Source organism: Schistocerca serialis, chromosome 11 (assembly GCF_023864345.2).
Source record: "Schistocerca serialis cubense isolate TAMUIC-IGC-003099 chromosome 11, iqSchSeri2.2, whole genome shotgun sequence".
In the NCBI taxonomy this organism is placed as follows: domain Eukaryota; kingdom Metazoa; phylum Arthropoda; class Insecta; order Orthoptera; family Acrididae; genus Schistocerca; species Schistocerca serialis.
This window is the reverse complement of record NC_064648.1, coordinates 29,516,986-29,544,089: the sequence shown is the minus strand read 5'-3', so window position 1 is coordinate 29,544,089 and position 27,104 is coordinate 29,516,986.

The window sequence follows — 27,104 nt, the reverse complement described above, 5'->3', positions numbered from 1 at the left end:
GTGGAATAGTGACGCACCAACAGGAATGAATGTGTGGTTGCTTTATTGTGATGCAAGAGCCATGAATTCTCTCTCCACATTTGAGGCCATTTCCTTCTCACATTTTCTCACAGATGTCGCAACATATCTTGATAGTACAATCGGTTAACAGTTTGTCCCTGTGGCATGAATTCATGATGAACTAAACCTTCTGACATTTGACCTTACCTGTCGAGCTTTTGTTGGTCTCTGAGAACGTTTCCCAACTCACTGTGAAAGTTGAACCTCAGTCTCAGTGTCATAACCATAGATCCACATCTCATCATGAGTTATGATTCTCTTAATGAACAGCTCTCTCTCTCTCATTTGTGTGACCCAAAAGCTCTTTACAGACTGCAAGGAGAAGCTCTTTCTTGTCTCATGAACCATGGGATGAACTTGGTGGCTACATGACTCATTCCAAGAAACTGTGTCAGGATTTCATGACGTGCTCCAACTGATATGTTACATTCTTCTGCAGTCTCTCAGACAGTCAGTCTTTGATTGGCAGACACAGTTTCGTTGCCATTCCTGATATGAGCATCATCTGTGGACATCAGAGGGGGTCCTGAATGAGGATCATCTTTAACTCCTGTCCAGCCATTTTCAAACTGTGTGAACAATTTTTAACACAGAGTACAGCTTAAGTACTCATCACCATAGTCTTCCTCCATCATCTGACGTCTCTATAAATGTTTGCTTGAGTTTCACGCAAAATTTTAATACACACGTGTTGCTCCTCTAACTGCCTTTTTGAAATTTGCTAACTGTGGAATGCAACATTCTACTCAATACAGCATTATGGCATTAAACAACAACTGAGAGGCATACAACAGTGAAAGTTCTGGACATTAAAAGCAAGCGTGTGCATGGATGTCAACTGCATTTTACTCCAACACACCACTGCTGCAAAATTAGGAGAGTTTAGAAATGTTTTGAACAGACCTTGTGCTCTAGAGTTTATTGTTTGTAATATTCAAAATTTTAAAACTCATTTTGAAGTTTAAAGAGTGTCTTTATGTGTCTATTGCAATGTCAGTCATGATGTTAAGGGGTTATTTGTCTGTGTATCCAAGCAACAGTGTTAACAACATCAGGCCACTACTTATGATCATCGATTCCCGTCAGTGTGTGTTACAGATCTTATAGTGAGAAATAGTTGGTGTTTGTTTTACTCAGCACTAAGGCACACCAAGTGTCTAAATTTAGTCCTCTACTTCTCTTAAGGTAATTCTGTGCTTTTGAATTTGTGTGGTCTGTACATCCTAGCTTAGCAATGACTGGATTAAACCACATTAGCTGTGAAATGAATTTGGGGCTTCTTTGTCCCAGTGCATGATCTACATTTGCTTATTTATCTGTTGTCTGATAAAGCCTTGACCAAGAGTTACGAAGAAGTTTTTCATGACAGTTGCTTTCAAATGCATGTTTCCACATGCCCTGCAATCACTGCCATCCAAGTTGATGGATTCTACTAACTGCAGCTTGGCATCCACCCAGTACAAACACTTGTTGCCAGTGTTTACAGTTATTTCGTTGGGCCAGTGCATGACAACTGTTGCAATCTTCAGGTTGTTTCCCCAGTCATTGACCTGCATAACAAATAATCATTGGTTTGCATGTCATGTCAGATTAACAATTCTGAAAATAAAATTTAAACAAAGGAGGGTATAATTAGAAAACAGAAAAACAAAATGTCTTGTTCTGCTAGAGACGCCATGGTTTACATCATCATACACTTAGCAAACTTCTAATCAGCTCCTAGTGGAAACTAAGAAACCCAGCACAGTTCAAAACATAAAGCATTACAGTATATGCTACACTCAATACCATATACATTGAATCAATTCGGTATCACTTTAGCCTATTCAAGTGAGATTACTGTGGTCAACTGTCCTAAAAGCAAAAATTCCCACAAGATGATTAAAACTACACTAAATATTAAAAGCATGTTGTGCTGTTACAGCTACAAATATTTAATTCATCACTATCACAGGGTGTCTCTCCAGACTTAAGTACATCACTGCTGGAACACCTCAAATGTAGGACAGATAACTGGCCTATGAACTGATGCTTTGGGAAAGAAAATTAAATGTATTGAAAATGAGCAAATGCACCTAGATTCTAAGCCAGTCACAGTTTGTACTCTAGAAGGGCCTCTCTACTGAATGTAGGATTTAAAATTCCATTGACAGCATTTTAGATTATGTTAAAATTCCATTGACAGCTTTTTAGACTATGGATGACAATATTTCATTCATCAGGATTTGTGTAATGTGTCCATGACGATTAACAAAATCATCATCTTTTGAAGAAGCATGAAGCTTGTGTTCAAAGCATAGTTAGTAAATGGTTCACTTAACATTTAACTGATCAGAAGCATGAAGAGAGATGATGTAGAAGTCTGACTTGTTTTGGAGTGGGAAATAAAAGGACAGGCTGATCCCAGCAAGAAGTTTTGTGGAACAGCGTAGTGCACGGTCACCTCTCGTCTTCTTTGTGGTTTTATGATTCCTGTTTAACCAGATCATAACCAACTACAAACAGTATTGCTTTTGGCTAGACAGTATTTCTTTTGTCTTGTCTTCTCCAGTTTCTTCTGCCACTTCGGTCACTGTTGTCAAAAACTACAAAGAAGAGAAGAGGTGACAGTGCACTACACTGTTCCACAAAACTTCTTGCTGGGACCAGCCTGTCTTGCTTGTGGCAGATAGGCTGAGGAATTCTTGCTAAGTGTTAAAAACCTGGTCTGGAGCAAGGATGTCCCACAAAACCAATCAAGTGACATGAGGAAGTCACTACCATCTGAAACATGGGTAATGAAGGAAAGATGTGAACAGATTACCAGTGTGTGAAATGAAGTTTCTCAAAAGCAGGACAGCCGTAACAACAAAGAGGAAAACCAAAGGATAGATGGCTGGAAAATGTGAAGCAGTGCTGAAAACAAGAGACAAGGACTGGACCAGAGTGAACACAGACAGTGAGGAAAGAGGACTATATGGTGAGATTTATGTTCCAAACAGCTCCAGCCTGGGGCTGGAAAATGATCAAGATAAGCAAAATGTAGACAGCTCACACAGCTCTGGTGAATATTCTAATGGCATTTAATGGGGCCCACTTTTCTCCTCCAGCAAATCACCTATCTCACACCAAAAAGATAAATTAGGCTCACTTATGATTCTTATGTGATCAGCAGAGCACACAACAGAGCTGCAATAGCAGAACAAGAGAGCTGCAACAGCAGTACAAGCAATTAGTTAAGGTCTTCATCCTTAATAACTGGAGTTTCACTTAGAAAGACTGTGTGAGGCAAGAATATCAACAATTCAGCACAGGAAAGAAGCTCAACATTTAAGACATCATGATTCCCAAATACCCATATTTCTGAATGTGCATTTTCCACAATTAGCAGAAAATCACAACCAGTTCTTTCCAAATGCTCCTTAAATTCAGAATCTGAAAATTAATTTACTTTTTCTACTTCCATTCTATATTCAGTGGGCTAATTTCCTGTGATAGTTCCAAACAAAGTACTCCTTGCACAGAAAGACAACATCCTGTGTATCCTTACTTCAAGAAGACAACTGTCTAAAAGGATGAGGTTATTATGTCTTATGTTTTTACCAAGTTTGTTGGAGAGAATTGTGCGACATTTGACAATAATTTTCATAAAACAGTATAACACTAGGAGCAAAAAACCACCACTAGCCACACTCCTCGACAAAGGGGAGCAAAGTACAATGCCATAAAACTTCACCACTTCCATTGCGAATTAAATGTGCTGGCAGATAAATTTTTAAAATTTATTTCATCTCTACCTTATAATTATTACTCCGCCAATGAACCTGAATATGTAGTATGCACATGCTTGGCTGACACTTGTCAGATTTTGATGTATGTCAACATCAAAACAAATATCCTGTGAAGTAAATAGTACCATGTGTCCACAGAGGAAATTTATCTTATGACTGCACTGATGTTCTGAATCATGGCCAGTATTCAAATACAATCCAAGGAACATGAAAAACAATGAAATTACATGAATGTTAAAACTACTTAAATTAGAAGCAGTTTATGCCTGTTACATATGTGACCAAGGAGAGCTTAGCAGATCCATGTGATCAAAGATGACTGGCATCTTAATACCTTCTTAAAAAGTATTATGAAAACATTTTGCCAATGGGAGCATGTTGACAAGGAATTTCAAAATTTTGGAAAATTGAGTATATTTGAACTACAAAAATTAGGACTCAAGTTATTTGGTTTGATGCTATTTTACTGTAGCAGTTTTGAAAGTACTGAAAATTCTTCACAGTCTAAACAATATTGGCAGGTGGTGAAAATATCTTATGTATCAATAGTTTATTTCCAATTCACTTACAACAGGAACTAAATACATGTAAGAAAGATGCAACATTTATATGCTCAGTAAATGGTAAATCTGTGCTTTCGGAAAATGTGTGAGGGTACACAATTTTGTTTAACTAAATTTGGGACCATTTCCCCATAAGCTTTAGAAGTGCTAAGCTTTCTGTACTTTTCTCTGCAAATGGAGATATGCACAAATAATTTTATGTTTAAGATTATATTTTAAATTCTACACAGGTGTCATTTTTATATATAGGACATTCTCTATTAGTGTAAAAATTTGTATTGTAGAGGTACTTCACCAGCATGCAGTGGTTTGAGTTCATCAGGAGACATCTTTATGTCACAGGAAGTTTTGCAAAGCTATCACCGCACAGACCACCCTAAGGGGGTCTTTTCATAGTCAACAGTATGAGTTGCCAATGAAAATGAGAAACGTCAAGAACTTCTGTATTTTTGGCATTTTGAATGCTCTTATGCATTCTTTCACCACCATCTAAGATTTCATTTTCTTAGAGCAGTCCTTTGGGCAGGCAAAAAATTGAATGTGGAGGAAGGTTTCATGTGATGTCTTAATTAAACTATAATATCTTGTGGGACTTATTTAATAGACAGTACAACTATTGCATCTTCATATATAGCTACTATTATGCACAGAAGAATTTAATGTGTTCTATGTATGTAGCTGATACTTAAGCATTAAAGTTTAATTGGTTTTCTTTGACCTACTTTTACAAAGTCAGTCCTCATTGAAATTTGCATTTTTTATTTTTTATGGACTGCATACCAACACTTAAAGTTCCACTGCATTTTCCACTCCCCAAGAACCAAATTAAGTTTTAGCATCTGCAGAGAAATCAACACAATTGTCACTTGCTTCACCTTGATCATTTGATGTTTCAACACTTCAGTGTTCCTATGTATTCAAGACTTCTCTTGCATGTCTGGTAGTACTTCATGAAAAATATTTGTCTCAGTTATGTTGATGACATGTTGCCCACAACTTTTATTTGTCACATAATAGGAAAGTTACATGCAGACTGGTAGTGCCAATTCCTAGTTAAGGATTATTTTGTGGCAACTGCTGCTAAAAATTATTCAAATTCTGCAGTTATCTTACAACTTACAGTAAACAGACTGCATTGTTAAGAGGTAAAATACATTAAGGGAAGGTGAAAGAGAGTGATTTTAAAGGAGAAAAGGATTGTAGCACACACATTTTAGTCTATACATGCAAGAAAAACTAAAATATGGAAAAGAAAAATAAAACATTTAAATGATACTTAAATTCCACCAGATGGCAAGTATTTGAAAACAGTGATTTATAGTTCCTTGGAAAGAGGCTTTAAGACTAAAAGTACAACAAGGTACTTGAATCAAATCTAGAGAGATGAAGGCTGGCTTCAGATATGAAAAAGATGTAGTAAAGTAACTGGCAATGTCAGAAATACAGAAGATATAAAATGTAGCTTGTGAACAGCAGTAAGAAAAGCTTTTCTGGTAGTTAAATTTCTTTATCAACACATTGTTAGGAAACCCTATCTGAATGTATTTGTCTGGTGTAATAATATATGGAAGGAAAACACTGGTAAATGGCTCAGACAAAAAGAATGTAGAAACAATGGTGCTGGAAGGGGACAATCAACTCATTACGTACCGTTTAAATTTTCTTGCATTTATGATGTTCATTATTGATCCTATATGTGTACTGCTTAATCATCAGAAAAATTAACATCAAATGTTTACATTTTGACTCTTTGGATAAGTGATAAGATTATATTGAGACTGCTCTCTCCTTTTCATGTCTAAAAAAGGTGTATATAGAGGTGTGTATCATAGTGGCACTGTGAGGGAACTATGACTACATTTTTTGGACACAAAGTGTCAATGAGTAACAGTTGGCAGCTACAGTGTTAAAAAATCCGAGTGAAGCACCACAAAATTTTCAATCTCTGGATACTGGTATCTGAAATTTGTTTTGAGGGTCAGAGAGCTTTTGATTACTTCTCTTTGTCTAAGGTTCCAATAGGGAAAGGTGTACCTTTTATGACCACATCACTTTATTTTTGAAACAGCTTAACCAATATAATGCTCAATAAAAACATTGGAAGTAGTGTCAAGGATTATTTGAAAGTTTTCCTGAGTAATTCAGTATCTTTAATGAGCTATAATAAAATATTTTGTTCTCACTTTGTGTAGAAAATAATTTTTGTAATCTTACCACTGTTGCAAATAGTCATCTGTAAATTAAATACAAGTTATGACTATAAACGTTTAGTTTCAACTCATGTGCCAGTATTTCATCAAATATTACTGTATCCAATGTGATGAAAGCCTGGTCTGCTGGAGTTTTCTATTAATTTATTTAAGAAAACAACAGAAACTAAACTGGCAGAGCACAGTCTCTAAACAAGAGGTAAGCCAAAACCTTTTGCTCTTACGATCTACAAATGTTCAGCTAAAATGCAGTGCAATTTATTTGGAAGTGACCAGTCACTACGTTGCTTTTTGAGGCAATTACAAGTGCACAATATATTGCATTATTTACCATGTCAACTACTATCAACAGATATTTCTCTATCACTTTTCATCACTTTATGCACAACCTAGGGACAATGGGCTATTTTTCTCATGCATTATTCTATACACTAAGGATTTTCAAGTAAGTGGTACAGAATATGGCTCAAGGTTACATGGGTAGATTTCATAAATAATTCAGACTATGAATATCTGGGGACTAAAATGTATGACAGATTGACTAAAGTGATTACATGGAAGGGAACATACTGAGGCATCAGAGTAATTTGGTACTGGAAGGAAATTTAAGGGCACAATAATAATAAAAGTGAGACCATACAGTTTAGTATGTTCAAATGGACGCAGCATATAGACAGATGAAGATGCTCGAATAGTGTGATCTGGAGGCATTTTTTGCCCTTCATGACAGGCAGTTAAAAGAGTGTGTCATGTACCTTATTAGGAAGGTTAGGTGCTAAACATCTCATAGTATCCTCACATCCATTGAAGAGATACCTACATATCAGCCTAGCTGTAATGTGACATACCAAGAGCAGCACTTCCAGCCTTACCTATTCCGTGTCGCAAGAGACATTCCCCCGGGTTTCTCAACATCCTCGTTCATGAGCACAGTGCATTCTGTCCCAGTTTTTGTGCAGACTACAATGTAGCACTCCTCACCATTGGTGAAGTAGATGTTGCCCATTATGAGGTCCGATTCCAGGGCTTCTGGTAGACTCAAACCTATAAATTTTGAACCATGTCAATTTACACTTCTCTGTGCCAACTGTGCTAACTCCATAATCCTTATTGAACCCATTAACAGAAAACTGTCCATGACCCAAATATGAACACCACGTCACAGAGCAAAAGGACATTTTCCCCACTAATAAATCTCTGGTAAAGGTGAAAGGGGCAACAAATGAAAATTTTTTTAAATAACTGGGGACTGATGACCCAAACCTTTGGCTCTGGGCCTACACCCAGTGAAAATCAAAGTTACAGAGCCCTTTTCATATATTCCACCAAAACTTGAATTTTTCTTTTCCAAACTATACACAAAAACTGGAATCAAAGTGTTCTTCCTTATACACGAGGCATGTACAGTAGAAGAAACAGTTTCCATTAAAGTTAACGACAGAACAGTGACACTGATACAGTACTGTATTGTATTCAGTACTCTTTCAAACATGTAAATGTCTTCATTTGTTAGAAATTAATTTCAGTATTATGATTTCTTGTAAGCAACAATTTTTTTAATTGCTGTGAAGTAGACACATTGGCTGTGTCAGAGATGTTTCTTTATATAAAGTATATACTCTAGTCTGGACTGAAGGGAAGGATATTTGGCATAAGAGCATGGAATACAGAGTCTGCAGAACAGAAAACTGTGAAAGAGTTGTTGTTGTTGTTGTGGTCTTCAGTCCTGAGACTGGTTTGATGCAGCTCTCCATGCTACTCTATCCTCTGCAAGCTTCTTCATCTCCCAGTACCTACTGCAACCTACATCCTTCTGAATCTGCTTAGTGTATTCATCTCTTGGTCTCCCCCTACGATTTTTACCCTCCACGCTGCCCTCCAATACTAAATTGGTGATCCCTTGATGCCTCAGAACATGTCCTACCAACCGATTCCTTCTTCTGGTCAAGTTGTGCCACAAACTTCTCTTCTCCCCAATCCTATTCAATACTTCCTCATTAGTTATGTGATCTACCCATCTAATCTTCAGCATTCTTCTGTAGCACCACATTTCGAAAGCTTCTATTCTCTTCTTGTCCAAACTATTTACCGTCCATGTTTCACTTCCATACATGGCTACACTCCATACAAATACTTTCAGAAATGACTTCTTGACACTTAAATCTATACTTGATGTTCACAAAATTCTCTTCTTCAGAAACGCTTTCCTTGCCATTTCCAGTCTACTTCAATCATCATCAGTTATTTTGCTCTCCAAATAGCAAAATTCCTTTACTACTTTAAGTGTCTCATTTCCTAATCTAATTCCCTCAGCATCACTCGACTTTATTCGACTACATACCATTATCCCCGTTTTGCTTTTGTTGATGTTCATCTTATATCCTCCTTTCAAGACACTATCCATTCCCTTCAACTGCTCTTCCAAGTCCTTTGCTGTCTCCGACAGCATTACAATGTCGTCAGTGAACCTCAAAGTTTTTATTTCTTCTCCATGGATTTTAATACCTACTCCAAATTTTTCTTTTGCTTCCTTCACTGCTTACTCAATATACAGATTGAATAACATCGGATAGGCTACAGCCCTGTCTCACTCCCTTCCCAACCACTGCTTCCCTTTCATGCCCCTCAATTTTTATACCTGCCATCTGGATTCTGTACAAATTGTAAATGTCCTTTCGCTCCCTGCATTTTACACCTGCCACCTTCAGAATTTGAAAGAGAGTATTCCAGTCAACATTGTCAAAAGCTTTCTCTAAGTCTACGAATGCTAGAAACGTAGGTTTGCCTTGCCTTAATCTTTCTTCTAAGATGAGTCGTAGGGTCAGTATTGCTTCACATGTTCCAACATTTCTACGGAATCCAAACTGATCTTCCCCGAGGTTGGCTTCTACTAGTTTTTCCATTCTTCTGTAAAGAATTCACGTTAGTATTTTGCAGCTGTGACTTATTAAATTGATAGTTCAGTAATTTTCACATCTGTCAACACCTGCTTTCTTTGGGATTGGAATTATTATATTCTTCTTGAAGTCTGAGGGAATTTCGCTTGTTTCATACATCTTTCTCACCAGATGGTAGAGTTTTGTCAGAACTGGCTCTCCCAAGGCCGTCAGTAGTTCCAATGGAATGTTGTCTAGTCCGGGGGCCTTGTTTTGACTCAGGTCTTTCAGTGCTCTGTCAAACTCTTCACGCATTATCGTATCTCCCATTTCATATTCATCTACATCCTCTTCCATTTCCATAATATTGCCCTCAAGTACATCGTCCTTGTATAGACCTTCTATATACTCCTTCCACCTTTCTGCTTTCCCTTCTTTTCTTAGAACTGGGTTTCCATCTGAGCTTTTGATGTTCATGCAAGTGGTTCTCTTATCTCCAAAGATCTCTTTAATTTTCCTGTAGGCATATCTATCTTACCCCTAGTGAGATAAGCCTCTACATCCTTACATTTGTCCTCTAGCCATCCCTGCTTAGCCATTTTTCACTTCCTGTCAATCTCATTTTTGAGACATTTGTATTCCTTTTTGCCTGCTTTATTTACTGCGTTTTTATATTTTCTCCTTTCATCAATTAAACTCAATATATCTTCTGTTAGCCAAGGATTTCTACTAGCCCTCGTCTTTTTACCTACTTGATCCTCTGCTGCCTTCACTACTTCATGCCTCAGAGCTACCCATTCGTCTTCTACTGTATTTCTTTCCCCCATTCCTGTCAATTGTTCCTTTATGCTCTCCCTGAAACTCTGTACAACCTCTGGTTCTTTCAGTTTATCCAGGTCCCATCTCCTTAAATTCCCACCTTTTTGCAGTTTCTTCAATTTTAATCTACAGGTCATTACCAATAGATTGTGGTCGGAGTCCACATCTGCCCCTGGAAATGTCTTACAATTTAAAACCTGGTTCCTAAATCTCTGTCTGACCATTAGATAATCTATCTGAAACCTGTTATAATATCAACATCATGCATAAATTATAATTACTTTTGTGGGCATATTTTGAACTTTATTACCATAAAGTTGCTTGAATCACTTTGGGGTCAAAAAGGACCCCAGGCATACAATGTTTTTCCAGAGTGAGGGTTAATGAGTAGATTATGACAGGGTTTTAAATTTTTACTATTTGGCAAATGATTCATTGAAATATTGAAAATCAGATTCTTATTCCCACTATGCCGCAGTTCTTACCAGATAACACGATAGTAAGTTATCACTAATGTTTCTTAATGTAACTGATTGGTGTGCTCAGATGGTGCAGTTGGTTGCAAAAATGTAGAGCTGATGATTCTTATAGGCCTCTCATATATTGTGGTCATATTCTGTGCACATATCTCCAAAAAATATCATTGCCAAGTATACACAGGAACAATGTGAAACTAAAACAGGTATTTGATTAGGTGATCCTTTGCTGGTATAAAGAGAGAAAAATTTTCCCATACAGGACTATGAAATGTGTGACAAATGTTATGTGAGGGACCGTACATTCCCAGTGTGGGAGAAAATTTCTGTTAAAGAATAAGTAAGTTACAAATGCTGACTTGTTTCACATCTCTGTAGTTTCCATTATGATAGAAAGCATGAAGAAGTACTGTTTTAGGTGAGAACTGCATACTGCTGATTTAAAGTAAACAATTTTGCCTTGCAGGTAATTCTGGAAACAGCTGTGAAACACCCATTCTCAATCACAGTCTTCAAGAAGATCCCAAATTGATTGGAATGGGAAGACTGGCCAGATTTCCTCATGTCACAAGTTTGTGGGAAAGAACTACAGAGTCCTCATGTGGTCACTCGAGTCACATTTACGTAATAAAGGTCTACCACCCTGCCCTCCATCCCTCTGTAGGTATCTGGTAGAGGCTGAAATCTGTCTTCCTTATTTTGGCGATGAGTATAAAATTCATTAATCAGTCTGTAGAATGTGTAGTTAAATTCTTCAAAGTATTTGAAATATATTTGTTGATCACAGTATTTTTTGTGCTGAAAGAGTCCCACTAATCAGTGCCCCTTTAACTGTGGATTAGCTCTTCTCAGTTTTGTGTCAAAAGTTGCTGAAAGAGATTTGTTATCCTCTGGAATAACAGTTTGAACTCAGTGTATTGCCTATCATATAAAAGTCTAGATGACAGATGACATTTGCATGTATTCCAGTAAGGCAAGAGTGTGTCTTTTTGGTCCTTACAGCCAACAATTTGCACAAATATAACACAGTTTGTTCTCTGGTGAGCATTTTTTGACAGTGTGATCACCACTCTCCCTGCCCTTCAACCGCAGAACCAAAGAGCAGAATGCTCCACCCAGCAGGTAGAAGTGCCTGTTCACGGCTCGCCTCCCTTGTAGAACAGGATTGTTAAAACTCTGATCTACACAGACCATAAAACACCTCTTGAAAATGGTCTACTTTCTACTACCTACCTTAACATGCAAACGTCTTTAGTCAGCCAGTGGAAAGCTGGGACATCTGATCCCAAAATGTCACATTTAAAGGCAGAAGCCTAAAGCTCCGAGGTAGACTGTAATTAACATTAAAACTGTTGTACCCTTACACTATATGTCTTGGTTGCAACTATCATATTTTTGCATTACACAAGGTAATTGATATTCCCCAAGGCAGATATTTTCAAATTTTCTAATAAATGCAGATTTCTGGGTTCAGGATTAACATTGCCTGGTATTGGGCACTTTATATATTGGTGGATTATGGCCTTCCTAGAGTTATCTCCACACAGTTGTGAAAGATGTGCAGGAGAAACATAAATGCTTTGGACCTACCTGTATACAATCAGAACATCCTTTCCAACACCCCCAGACCAAGTCAGGCATATAACTTTACTCTTGCTGTGACTCTCTTGGCCAAACTTTCTCGTTGAATTCAAAATTATCTTCCTCTTAAATCTCTTTCCTGATCCATTTCTTCCGCTAATAATTACCAACATTCCCCCCACCCGTCCCACCCTTACACCCCCCCCCCCCCCCCCCCCACACACACACAGAAACACTGTTTTCTCAAGTTCACAAGATATGTGTCACAATTTGTACCTCACCACAAAATCCAGTGATAAGTTTCTTGTCCCAAGACAATTGCCTTGATCTTTCTGCTGAAATTAAATGGCTTTCTCTGGTTAGCAACAATGTGCACCCCAGTTTCATTGACTGTTTTGGGTTACCTGATGTAATGAGGTCCAAAAAATTCATCTCGTTCCTGATTTGGTGCAAAATTGAAAGCTATGAAGCACAGTACATTCTGTTTGTTCCCTGATCACAGCTCTTGAACCCCCCCCCCCCCCCCCCCTCCAAGAACAAAGTTTTCTGTAATTCAGTTCCTCTGAAAAGTTGTACAAACTGTGGAAATTCATTTGACAACTATGACACTGAATTGTTGATCCTGTTAAAGTTTGTTTACAGCAAAAACCAAACCTTGTGAAATTGGGGGTGGTTATTCAGGGCAAATTTCCACAGCTGCCAAGCACTCCATTATATCACAGATGGTATGCCACAATTAACGAGTGACTCACTTTTCTTATATGTTATAATTTTCTAAAACTTGGCACATAGATGAAAAAACTCCAAATGATGTCTAAATGTGTTCAAAGCATGCTGGGAGTATATATATGTATTCACACTACAGTCATAGTGTGACACTCAATTTTTTACAAGTGAGCTTTATTTAAAAGATAGCCCCATGAAAATAAAAATGAATAGATGGTGACTTTAACCCAAAAGGTGGAATGCATCTCCAAAGTAAAAATAAAGTTATTACATTAACTTATTACTTTAATACTAAAGTATTACTTTTTATTAATTTAACTTCATGCTGCAAGGGATGGTCTCCTCCTTTGACAAGCAATTAAGCATGTGTTTTGTGTGAACAACATTCTGAGATCTTTAACTTACTGGAAACATTGCTTAATTTCTTTAGGTGAATACTGAAATTTATCAAATGTCACCTAATCAGAGGACAGGCCAAATATTTCGTCAAGTGTGACCTGCATTAATTTTCATACCAGTTACAGTACGAAAGGTGGGAGGAAGTGTGTTTAGATACAAATGTGAAAAAAATGTTAAAAGTTTCATTTCCATTTGTAAACTAGAATTTGAGGAAGCATTCCCCAAAACTTTGCATACCATTGCAATTTTAGAAAAAAAAATATATGGATAACCAGAGGTATCACAAAATCCTGTTGAACTTCAATCAAAAATAGACAGACTGATCCAGCCTTTTTGCAATTTTATAAAAACTGCAACATAATCTACAGAAAGGTACCACTAGCTGCTAAAAAACTCAGAAACAATAAAATGCTATTGCAGGCAGAAAACAAAAGCAAAGCAACCTGGAATATTATCAAGTGGGAAACAGCAAACACAAGACAAAAACAGTTGAATTCACAAATTAAGAACAAAAATAGACAGAAGAACCTCCCAAAAGCAATAGCTATCCTTGTAAATGTGTACTTCAGCAACATTGCTAAGAAATTACAACAGAACTTTCCAGACACGTGTGTTTTACCCATCCAGAACCATCCACCAAACTCAGTGGCACTCTATCTGGCAACCGAGAAAGAGGTCACACAAGTTATACATCAATTAAAAATAAAACTCAACTGCTCTAGCTGAAATCCCAGCTTATGTCCTTAAAGAATGTGCAAATTCCATAAAAGCTCCATTAACAAAAATAATCAATGAAGCATTCAAATCTGGCTTTTTTTTCTGTGCACCTGAAACAAGCAAAAATCGTGACATGGGAAATGTAGAAAACTACAGACCAATCTCTCTACTGTCCACCATTTCCAAAATTGTTGAATGAGTAATGAAAAACAGGTTAATGCAGTATCTAAATAAGTTTAATCTTCTTTGCAAAGATCATGGTTTCAGGCCCTAAGGAGGTACAGAATGGGCTACTGCACAGCTTACAAAGGTCATTCTTGAGGCAATGGATGAAGGTGACCATGTGAATGCAATTTTCTTGGACTTATCAAAGGCATTTGGTACAGTGGACCACATAATTTTATTATGTAAGCAAGAGTTACTAGGAATATGAGGTGTGTTTAAGAAGTGGTTTAAGTCCTATCCACAAAGCCAGATGCAGCGTGTTGAGATTTCATGTGGTTAAAAAGGATTTCTAGTAAACCACTCACCAGATCAAAAAAATAGTAATATAGGCATCCTGCAAGGTGGAATATGAGGTCCAACCCATTTTCTTATTCATATTAAAGATTTTTCCACAGAGTATCAGATGTGGGGAAAAAACACTATTTGCTGATGAGAGTAACATAGTGATCACAGCCAAAACTCCAACACAGTTGACAGAAAAGGCAAATTTTGCCCTCATAGATATTCACAAGTGGTCACTGGAAAATAAAGTAACTATAAATGTAAAGAAAACTAATTGCATGTACATCTGGTTGAATAAAAGACACAATGATTGTAAATTAACAATTAATGATACGATAATGGAATGTGTAATGGATACCAAATTTTTGGGGTTGAAGGTAGATTGTCAGTTGAAATGGACAGAACATGTAAAAGTTTCAACAAAGAGACTATCCACAATGTGTTATGCTCTACAAATATTTGCACCAGTGTGCAAGATTTGAGCCTAAAAACAACATATTTTGGATACATACACTCAATTCTACATTATGGAATCATATTTTGTGGAACAAGTGATGGGAATATTCAGTCTGTCTTCAAGGTACAGAAACGATCTGTATGGATAAAAATAAACAGCAGCAATAGGGCCCATTGTACTAATTTATCCAAAAAACTAGAAATTTTAGCTGTCCCATGCGAATACATTTTCCAGACTGTAATGTATGTAAGGAAAAATTCTCATCAGTATGCTACAAACAGCTCAATACTTGACCTTGAAACTAGATCCAGCCTCTACTTACACCTAAACAGGAAAAACAAGTCCAAAACACAGAACAGTATGCTATATAATGGCCTAAAACTGCACAACAAACTGCCACAGGAAATGAAAGGTGTAAACAAACTTCATATCCTTAGCCAAAAGTTAAAAATGTAGTAAGTAAAAGTTGTTACAAAGTAAATGAGTATTTAGAATAATTGTAGATAGCTATTTAGTATTTAAAAATGCCACATAGGCCTACATAAAGTGACAGCATAAGATGTAATTATAAATATTGTAAGAATTGACCTGTAAAAATTGAATTGTACACATTGTAGGAACCCATGTATGTTTTAGGTCATAGGGCACAATTGATGACATCCATACAATTTTTATTGTTATACATATGAATAAACATATCAATCAATCAATCAATCTGTTATGGGAACTTAATTGTTTCCTGATGGAGACTCCCTGTAAAAATGCTGGCTGCAGTGATATTTGTATGCTGGTCACTAACAACTCATACACATGTGCCTGACATGTGGACAAGGAATCTGGTTTCAATTAGCATTCATACAGGGGTGAGACATAAAAAAAGTTAAAAGGCAGCTCTTATTGTAGTTACATCTGTAATTTTAATTTGCAGTGATACCACTGACAGCTGGAGACAAAAGATTGTATTGTATTTTGGATTCTTGTAGAGATATTTTCATAGAAATTTCAGTCTGCAACACAGATATCTTTATACCTGAGAAGTGAAATAACAATTTCCATAGATTTAATGTTAAAAATTGTTCAATATAACTATTTTCTTATGATGGAAGATGTAGAATGGAATGTAACATTATGAATAAGATAATTGGTACTTGTCATATAATGGAGATGTTAAGTTGCAGATTGTAACAACAAAAAGACGGTTTTCTTGTTGTGCCTATCTACAACTCAACATCTCTGCTGCATGTTGAGTACCAAATACCCTTTTAATATTGTTGAATATCTTATTGAATTTTCATCTCCTATTTAACTCTGTTAGGGTTTCATTTGCAAAAACACACACACATATTTTTTTATTTATAACAGAAGTCAAATACCAGTTTCCATAGATGGATATTTAAAAACACTTTTTATAGATTTAATTATGTAAAAAATTTGACCCACTGTTGCAGTCCCACACACGTTAAATTTCAATAAATTCTGAAACACACATTTCTCTATTTCTGACTCAGGAATGAAACACTAAGTTTTGTGGGTCATCTTGAAAACTGCTTGAATAGTGACATATTTTCAAAAATCTTTCGCCCCTGTTCCACCTCTTTAAGACTGAAATATCAAAACATCCCTTTTAAGGCATTTACTATAAAAGATAAACACCCACTGCAAATTTAAAGTTTGTCCTTAGTGGTTTGGTCTGGGCAGTCAGACGGAACATTGCCTTCATATATAGATATGAACGCTACAGTGTGAACAAGGCACTGTGTACAACTGGTACCTACAACAGCTGGTAACTGTTTCAGTTGTCGTGAAGAAGGAAGTGGTGGTGGCAGTGGCTGGGAACCACAAAATCCAGGTGGAGCACCGGCCTCTGTGCCGGCAGACCCAGTCTTTCGTGCTGGCCAGGAGTGTCTGCTGTGTTGACCTAGTCATCTCCAGCTCTGTGGGCAGCAAGTAGTCTCCCATACTGGTGGCCTAGGTTGGTGTTACCACATGCAGCTCTCCACACCAGTCTGCTCTAAAAGACTCCAGCCCCACAGGGCTGCTACAGCCTGTCTTCCTGGAAGCAGTTTACTGCAGCCATGACTTTGATACAGTGCATTTCAATCTTCTTATTTAATCTTACAAGGGAATCTCATGGACTCCCTTCTTAAATTCTCTCCATACTACAAGGTGTTAAAAGATAATGTGTAGATATCAATATCCTAAAGCAGTATGATGGACTTAAATAATTGACAAATTTAACTAAAATGAAATTTTTTATACTTAACAGAAGTCAAAAGACTTAAACTAGATGTTTACTGTATTTGAGTGGTGTCACACAGGGTTAGGAAGCTGGTGTCCACGCACTGGATGTCAAATCCTGTAGGCATGAATGCAAGGACAAGTCTGTGAAATCTCCTGTTTGCAATGATAAGCCATGACACTCAGATAGTGTTTTCTTCAGGTTTTATATACGCTTTTATTAGTCAGTTAGGGTAACATAATGTGGAAATAGAAAAGCATGCTATGTAGGCAATTTTAAGAAAATTGTAAGAGAAGTTCTAAGTGTTTCTGATGTATCAGTGTGTGGTGACTATGAACGTGAGCTGGTGGTGGTTGTGTGGTTAGCATTACAGCTCTGCAAACAGTCAATTGTTGGATCAAGTCCCACTCACAACTTTTATTTTTTCAACACTAGCATTATTATTTCATACGCAACACTTGTGGAAGATAGTATGATGACACTTGTATTTGCATGAACATACTGCTGAATTTTTCAGTGTTATTTCATCTTTTGTTAATTTTTGTCACAGCAAATATTAACTATCAACAAGTAAACAACCAAACTTGTAATGTTTGTGAGAATACATTCCTGTAGCGATTTCTGAAATCTTAGACCTGTAATTAGCTTAAGGTACTAAGAACTGCTTTGCACCTGCACACAAAATGCACACACAGGTTTCAAGGATGGACCAGCTTGGAAAACCAATGAAACATCAATAAATAAATGTATAAATAATTCCACTCAATAATACCATCTTACAATATCCCAGAATATGAACAACATAACAGCAGCTATTACTTAGAATGAATATAATTTTTCCACATGTACAGGGAATCTTTGAAGCTTTTAAGGAAAAAAAAAAAAGGCTAGTTGAAATTTTGAAAAATTTCTCTTCTGGCAAATGAAAAAAACCCATACATATTGCAATATTTTCATAAATCAGATCAGAAAATTAGTGATGCATGAGTGAATGTATTTTAGTAGCATCTACATGAAAAGCAGTTTCTCATTTGCCAATCAATAGAAAAAGTTTGAATTCTTGACTTGCTTTAAAAATGTCATATACAATTTGTTCTAATAATAAAAATTAGTAATCAACTGAATCAAACTGAAAATTCAGTAAAATTTCATATAATTTCATGTCTTTGCATATTACTTTTCCAACATAGTATGTTGAAAATGACTAGAGTTGAAAAAACATAAACAAAAAGAATGCATGGGAGTTGTCCAATCATTCAGATTACAGAGCTTGTGTTCAGTGGCAATGCACTGGTACATCACTGATGTGGAAAGCTTCTCTTGCAGTTTCACTGAAAATGACTCAGTATGCCTTACTATATGAATGTCGTCCTAGTAAATGTGTCTAGTATGAAGTACATCTGTGATATCTTGGACTCCCCTTTTAGATCTTCTACAGCACCACATTTCAAAAGCTCCCATTCTCCTCTTGCAAGTTTTTGGTTACGTACTATAGACGGCTACACTGCAGATACTTTCAGAAAAGATTTCATAACACTGAAATTTGTTTGGATTACCATTTCTGAAGTTAACATCTCATTACTGTGAACCTAAAATAAATAAATATTACAGCAAGTCATTTTGCTCCCCAAATAGAAAAAAATTGTTACATTCCATCTTGGATTTTCCATTGTTTGCTCTTAATTAAAGTAATTTAATATGTAATAGCACTGTGTTACAGTTTGCTGACTTGAATGAATGTTGGATGATCTAGTGCCAAGGATAAAGATTCTAAATTTGTAGACTACAACTTTAGTTGACAAATTGAGGCCAGGTACAACCACTTTTATGGCCCATATTAGATCCTGATACTGAAATCCCAGATGAACACAAATTTTCATTCAATTTGCTCCACCTTGTTGGAGATGCTGTTTCATAGGGGTACTTAAAGAATAAATCACATACTTTAAATCAGAAGTGGCCACTATAGGATATGTCCGTGAAACATATTAACAACCAATTAGACATGTTGTTCGTATCATCGGGGGTAAGTATGAAGATCATTTTCACATCACTTTATCTGTATGCTTATAAGGAGAAAAGCAGCTACCATGAAAACAGAAAACTCTTCTGCTTGTCACCTCAGCAGTTCCCTTTTCAGTGGAAATCAGCTTTGGACAGAACACTGCCCTCTAGTCCAAATTTTGATTACCTTCAGGAGTAATAGCTAATATAATATTCTTTCCAATTCTTCTAGATATATGGTACTTTTGTCTGATATCTTCTGGAAATCTTCTACTCTTATGCTCTGCATTAGAAAACTCCACTCCCCACTGTGGTTTGGAGTGCAGAGGTTGTATGGGAATTCCTTCTGCCTCTTAAAAGGGTTCCCATTAACTGCCTTGACCATGGGACTGAAATCTCTCAGAAGTTAACATTTGAATAAGTGAGGAGGAAAATATTTCTCACTACCAATTTATTAATTTGATAGCAAGAATTAACACAGCCTTTTCAAACTGAAGAGCAGGCATTCAATAGGACAAAGCCTGATTAACACCTCTTGCCGCTTCTGTGCCCAGCATCTCAGAATCTCTTTATTTGTGGGAAGCCCAATAACATGGAACTTCACACAAGAGGAACTCCATGACAACACACACCTGGAGGCACTTGCGTTGATGTAAGCACATCCGGTAGCAGTTGTGCGGTGCTCCATAATGCCCCTGAAGAATGTTCAACACAAAAGAACATAAACCAAATGCAGAATAGCATTAAATACATAACTAGTTATTTCTAACAAACCTTATATGTCACTGTGTATGATTACTCAGTTATTTAAAATGTCATTAGTAGAGGCATTCTACCTATCCATTCCAAAATTACAATTCTGTTTCCTTAAACTATAATACTGTGGTTGTGAATAGGTGAGTTCATTCCTAAGCCACTGTTAACTGTATACCATTACAGAGTATGTTTTGGCATTTATGTGTAAGACTGTAAAGGTCCCTGAAGAGGCTATTGCAAGATCCCTGCTTATCAACTTTCAGGAAATAATGATTAATGCAATAACATTGAAAAACATGATTGGAAGGAGGTTTATGAAAATAACCTTGCCATGTAAGATTGTCATTCTGAAGTAGTTCCCAAATTTTGACAAGTTTCCTCTTAATGTCTTATACATTGCCAGAATAAACATTTACATCAGATGTAAACATGAAACAAATACAAGACTTCAGACGTCACTAATGTCTCATTCTTTGATACAAAATCAAGATTTCCAAACTAACATTTTGTCATGTGATAACAGGGTTTACTATACTGTTCCTCAAATCAGTGTCATGATTCATGCTGCTAGTTTTCAACCCTTAGATGTGATTAGTCAATATGGATGGTAATAATTAGACATCAGATTCCAAGGTTTGTTTATTCATATAATCTTATAGTAGTTCTTAAAATTTTGTACCAGGATTGCCCACATTTAGCCTGATAAAGTGACAAAACGTCATGTGTTTTGAAAGTGAAGTGTACATGTTGATTGTTAGAGTGCCTTGTCAGCTATGTTGATTATTGGGACTATTTTGCAACATGTAGACTATTATGTTAACCTGATGTGTGTACCCTAGTTCATTTCAACTAAGCAGGTGCCAAAACAGGTTCCTTATTGAATTTCTCTTGCAAGAAATATCTGAACCTTATCTGTCAACCTATGACAAAATTATTGAAAATGAATGTAAAAAATTTTACCTTAACATACAGTTTCTAAACATGCTGATAATGAGTGAGAATGAAGAGAAGAAATTGTTCTGGATGGCAATGTCTATTAATGTAATTAGACCACTTCTCAAGAAAGGAATTGGGAAGATTACAACTTTGTCATAAGGTGATTAGAGTCTACTGTTGCGTTGTAGTGTTGTAAGTAAATGGCACTCTCTTCTGACTAACAAGTGACATTTTCAGATTTGTACAGTAGCAATGTACACTGGAGAGATGCTGTGCTCACAACAACAAATATGATGAGCAAGAATACGAAGACAGTAGTTGTGCTGTTGAGAAGCATAGAGGCCGACTCACGACTGAGTGTAGACTACATCCAAGATCAGGGGTTGTATCAGCTGTGAGGATAATCCAGTCTCAGTATAAATAGCTGTCCACAATACAGTTTGCTTTGTCTGCTTGTAAATGTGAAAATGACTAAACGCATGAACTGTTGGCCAGGATGAACCTTCAATTGGATAGTATGTGTTTCTGTATATGGTTATGGGCAGTTTTGATTTTGTCTCCTTGACAGCAGTTTCTGGTCAGAAGTTCATAACTTTATCCTTATCTTGAGTGAATTTGTTTTGTTATCTGGCAGTAGCAAGATCTTGTCACTGACTTGGGCAGCTGGTTGAATACTACTTTACCACTTTGAATTCAGGCTTAACAGGATCTACCATTGTAGAACTAGAAAACCTTCATTTTGTCCTCCTTATAGAGCATGAAAGAATATGTTCTCAGAGTTGCAGAGGTGTTTTGTGACGTTCTGAATTTTCTACCAGTTAATAAATTTAGACTTGTTTCAGGGACTAGTTTTAATGATGGCAGTGTATTACTGCAGGCTGCTATAGGAACTCCAAATCTAGAGGTCCCAAATGTTCCTCAAAACTGACATTAATTCAGCCTGGTATGAATTTTCCAGTTTACACAACATACTTTCTAAAGTGTCCTCTCCATGTAACTTAGAGTTGCTCACTCACCAGTATAAAGCTTTCCCCTAAATAATGCTACACTATTAGTGATTTGCATTCTTCTTATTACTAGTTATGTCAGAGGTATGACTCAACAGGATTTGTATTATTGGCAGGTCATTTCTTTTTGGGAAAGGACACACGCAGCATTAAAGTTCTTAATGCATTTTATGTGCTTGCACTGACAATGTTATAGCATTCTCAATCGTAAGTCCTATAATGGCTGCTATAGATGTTCATTTGAATTTATATGCTTCACAATGACACAGTCAATTTAAAGTCTCACAGGCTTTGTTTGTTCTTCATCTGACCACTTGGAGTGTGTGATGAATTTTTTGTTGGCTGTATTCTTACCTCCGGGGTTTGTGTAATATTTAAATACTGTGACTGTGGCTTTACTATGCCAGTTTGCCCTCCTACTGCACAGAAATAAGTGGCACTCGGTGTGTAGTACACACTAAAATAACAATGCTATTGTTTGCTTGTGTACAAGACCTGAAAGTGAAACCTAACACATAGCTGAAGGTGTAGAGATGTTATGCTCTCATCTGGTAGTTCAAGTATAAGTAAATCGATGACTTCTGCCACATTAAAGTAAGATATGTAAAATTCTGTGTATGGTCCTGACCTGACTCAAAATTATGAACTTAGGTTAGCAGCACACTGTTGAAGCCCAACACACTAGCACTGCTCATTCACGAATGTCCTTACTTCAGAAGTGTGTGTGTCCAAGTGGCATGTCAGCCGGTATCTACTACTTTGGTTTCTACCATGAATCACTCCACATCACACGGTTTAAGAGGGCTGATTAACAGACAGACTAATTTTGTTCACAGATGTTTATTACTCCATTCAAATGGTAGCATCTTTTCCAAAGTACTGCCCTCCTAATGCACCTTCTATAGCATCTCTGCCAGTGCTCAAACACACAGTGCAGACAATTGTTCATCAGGTACTTGAGAATCCTCACTTCTTAAGCGTTGCTCACTTCATCAGCACTGCTTACAGTCCTCAAATAAAAAGCCTCAAACTTTTGACTTTAGTGAAAGCAATTAAAAAGAAAATCACAGGGTGCGAGACTGGAGCTATAATGTGGATGCAGCACACAGATAATGTTGAACTGAACCAGAAACTGCAAGACTTGATTTGTGATGTGAGGCTGCACATTGTTATAAAGTTGTCATCAAGTCTGAGAAACTTCTGGTCTTTGCTTGCAGTGTGCTTCATCAGTTCAGCCACTACTGACATGCAGTATGCTGCTGTAACAGCTGCATGCTGCATGCTGGTGAATCATTTCAGGACTCCCCTGCAGATGAAATAACTTTCAGTTATCTTTTGGAGTTGAAAAAGTCAGTGGTTTCTCTCACTGTGCTGCCTCATTTCCCTTAAAGATCGTAATGATGCATCCGAACCGTGACTCGTCACCAGTGATATTAGATTCCAAACACAGATCCCCTCCATCAGCAAAGAGGTGCAGCACCCCATGGCTTGTTGCTACTGACACAGCATTTTGTTTGACTTCGTGACACCCAACAGGAACAAGCATGGGTCAAAGGGATGTGATCCTGCATAATTTTGAAGACAATGCGATATGAAATTTTTAATACTGCTTTGAGGTTGCATAAGTTACCTGCTGATCCTTATGGACAGTTGCAGCATGCTGGTGATGTTGACTTCAGTCATAGTAGAAGCCAAAACACATTTTGTTTAACACAGACAAGGTGGCCTCTTTAAGTCCTTGAACTATTTAAAAATTGTTGCTCACAGTAGTGTATCTTCACTGTAAGCTTACTGCAGCTTTGCGGACGTGTTGGTGGCTGGACAGTTTTAAAAAACACAGAATTTTATTGCCCCATACTGCTCCTCTTCCATTACCTCCACTGTTTGAGGTGTGAAATGCAAAGTGTCCACAAAATAGAGCATTACTACCAACTTACTGGTTAGTGTGTGCTGCCACCTATACATAAAACTCTGCTCTTTCCAATTCATGGTACAGACAGCAAAGTGTCGCAGATGCAACAGGAAAGAAGGCCTTTGTTGAACAGACCTTGTAGAAAAGTCATAACTGTTGAATGCCAAGTAGAATAACTGATGTAGTGCTCTGCAATAAAGTAAAATATGCAGTGTTGGAAGAGCATAAGGGTGTAGCATAAGGAATTACCTTTGCACTTTGATTGGGTTAGGCAGTAAATGTTGCAAGTAACAACCTATTTTGTGAACATAGGGTTGCAGAAGTGTTCTTGTGTAGATTGAACATGATACTAAGCTTCACCTCTAACCCATTACCTGATTTGGGTTATGTGGTTTCATCCACACAAAGAGAAATTCGACAGATTCCTGATGATAATTTGCCTCCTGCATTTTGTGGAATGGAGGTGGTGGTGACAAATCTGTGGCATGTGCCGAGGTCTCCTTCATATTAATAGGAGACAAATTGGTTAGAACTTTATGAAGCAAACTGTTAGGTCATGAGCTTAATTAAAATTCTTGTAGTGCCTATTTTCTGCATATTGGAATTTCATGAGAAGTTAATGTCCATAATTTTCCAGTGGATCAAAGAGGACACAGTATTGGTTGGTTCAGTGTTTCCTTTCCTAGCATTTTTGTTTGCACTAACGTAGCACAATCCAATAAGATGTAAGCCACATTATTACTTGGTACTTGTTTTTCTATTGTATTGTTATTCAGCTGTCTGTTTTTGTGGATTTTGAAATATTGTAGAAGCCAAATGATTTGGCAGGCAATGATTGAAAAATTGGAAGCAGACTGCCTTAAATGATTTGTAGGTTTTAATGTGCTGTAGAGCTCACTAGCTTTGTTGAAAATGCTGTACTTACTGTAAAATAAGAAATTGAATCTAATAACATAGACTGTCTGGTGTTCTGCTTCAGGTACATGTTTGTGGCATTTGGTTCATCTTCACATGTGCACATGGTCAAGATCCTGGTGGAAAGTTCTGGACAGCAGGTCCACATGCTGAGGGAAGTGTCGGGGTCCTACGTGTCTCTGTGGTAAGACAGCAGCCTGGACCAAGTCTTCATGGCAGTTATGGGGACAAAAACCATAGGAAGTCTTGCCCCTGATGGTAATAATACCTAAACTGTAATTTTAGCTGCATATATTACTGACAAAACTATTCTGCAGGTGCAAAAGGTTTTCCACTCTCTCTGGCATTCAGATACAGCAACCAGTGTCTAAAATGAGAAGAGTTGTGGTTGCAATGTTGAAATTACTGGTAATTTATTCGTAAGTGATGTGTGTTTTGCCTAATTCAAAGCATCTTCAGTTTTTCTGATACATGTTAAGTTATAGATATCAATGAAACATGCCCATGAAGAAAATTTATTTTTGTTGATTTTGTATCATATCAACATCAGCCAATATGAAAATGCCTGGAATTATGCAAGCCATGAGTCACTGATGAATAAAGAAACAGTAATTTCAGCATCACAGCCAAGACTGCTTTCTTCTCTTGTTCTACTGTGCAAAACTGAGTATATATTCACTGTACATTTGTGCATTGAGGCTACATGGTTTTAATCATTTTTAGGTGTTTTTCTGACTGAAGTTCAGTCACATTTACATCCATGGTCTGCAAACCACTGCTAATAAATGCAGGGTAGAAAGTATGCCTAACTGTTCAACTTTAGCTACTTCCTGTAGCATTTTGATACAGTGTTTGGATGGATGATTGCTTAAGCACCTCTGCACATATTGTAATAAATAATCCAGTTCTTGTGGCATTTCTTATGCAAATACATAGAGGACTGTGATGCATTCTTCAATTTTTCAGCACTCATTCTTGAAATTTCTTAAAATAAACCTGTAACTGTTCATGCTGCCCTTCTTTGTGTTATGTTAATATCCTGCTAGTACTGCTTAGTATGGGCCCCACACATTTGAACAATATCGTAGAATGTTTCTCAAGTATAAGTAAGCAGTCATTTAACCCTAGGATGCATGGTGCCGAAAACACACATGAATGCATATGCAGGGCCTCCAAGGCCCTGTCCTAATTCAAAATTTTCCTCTTTTTATATAATCATTCTATGGACTTAAATTTATTTCTATCAAATTTATTGTCATATTGAAAGATTCCTAAGACACAGTAACAGGATCTGGTGGGCCTGATTAACATTTTATTAATAAAAAAAAACTCAAAGAGTGAATTTTAGTTAGTTACATCCATTTACAAACAACATATACAAATAATTTTATTAATTCACTTATAAGTTGCATTTTACATTTTATAACATTTATTACAACCAGTTTCTTCAATTAAAACATACTCATTATTCCCAATATTATGTATATAGGCAATATTTTGACAAAAAGTTATGCATTGCTCACATAAAATTGCATTTTTCTTGCTTTTCAACATGTGACAAACAAGTAGCAAAAAGAACGCTACTATGCTCCTTACAAATCTTGGTTTTACACTTCATGCATGTCATAGCACTTTTCCTGTGTTTATTATATGGACAATAACTGCATCTTCTTCTTTCTCCTGAAAAAGGTAGTTTGTTCAGCAATATGACATCTTTTTGAACACCACATCTTTGCATGGCATCAACGATTTTCTTTGGAAGATTATTCATCTGAATACGAAGTTCCATTAGTGATCTTACCATTTCCTCTGCTAAATCTCTTAGGAACAAACGCCTTTGATCACTTCTTCCATATGGTATGTCAGATGTTGGGCGGAAAATAAAATTTCACTGTTCATTGCTGCGACGTCCATCATATTCATCCATAATGCAAATGGCCACCTTCTTGTTTGTCTCTTGCAAGTGTAATAACGAATTTTCTGGTCCATTTGATCTACTCCACCCTTTGTAGAGTTGTAGAACTTTATTATATCTGGTTTCTTTTTTGCATGAGTTTCATCAATATATCTGTCATGGTGCATTGTGCTAATGAGAACTACAGACTTTTTCTTTTTGGGAACACAAATCACTATTGTAATGTCACCTCTAAATGCAAACAAAGAGGAATAAATCG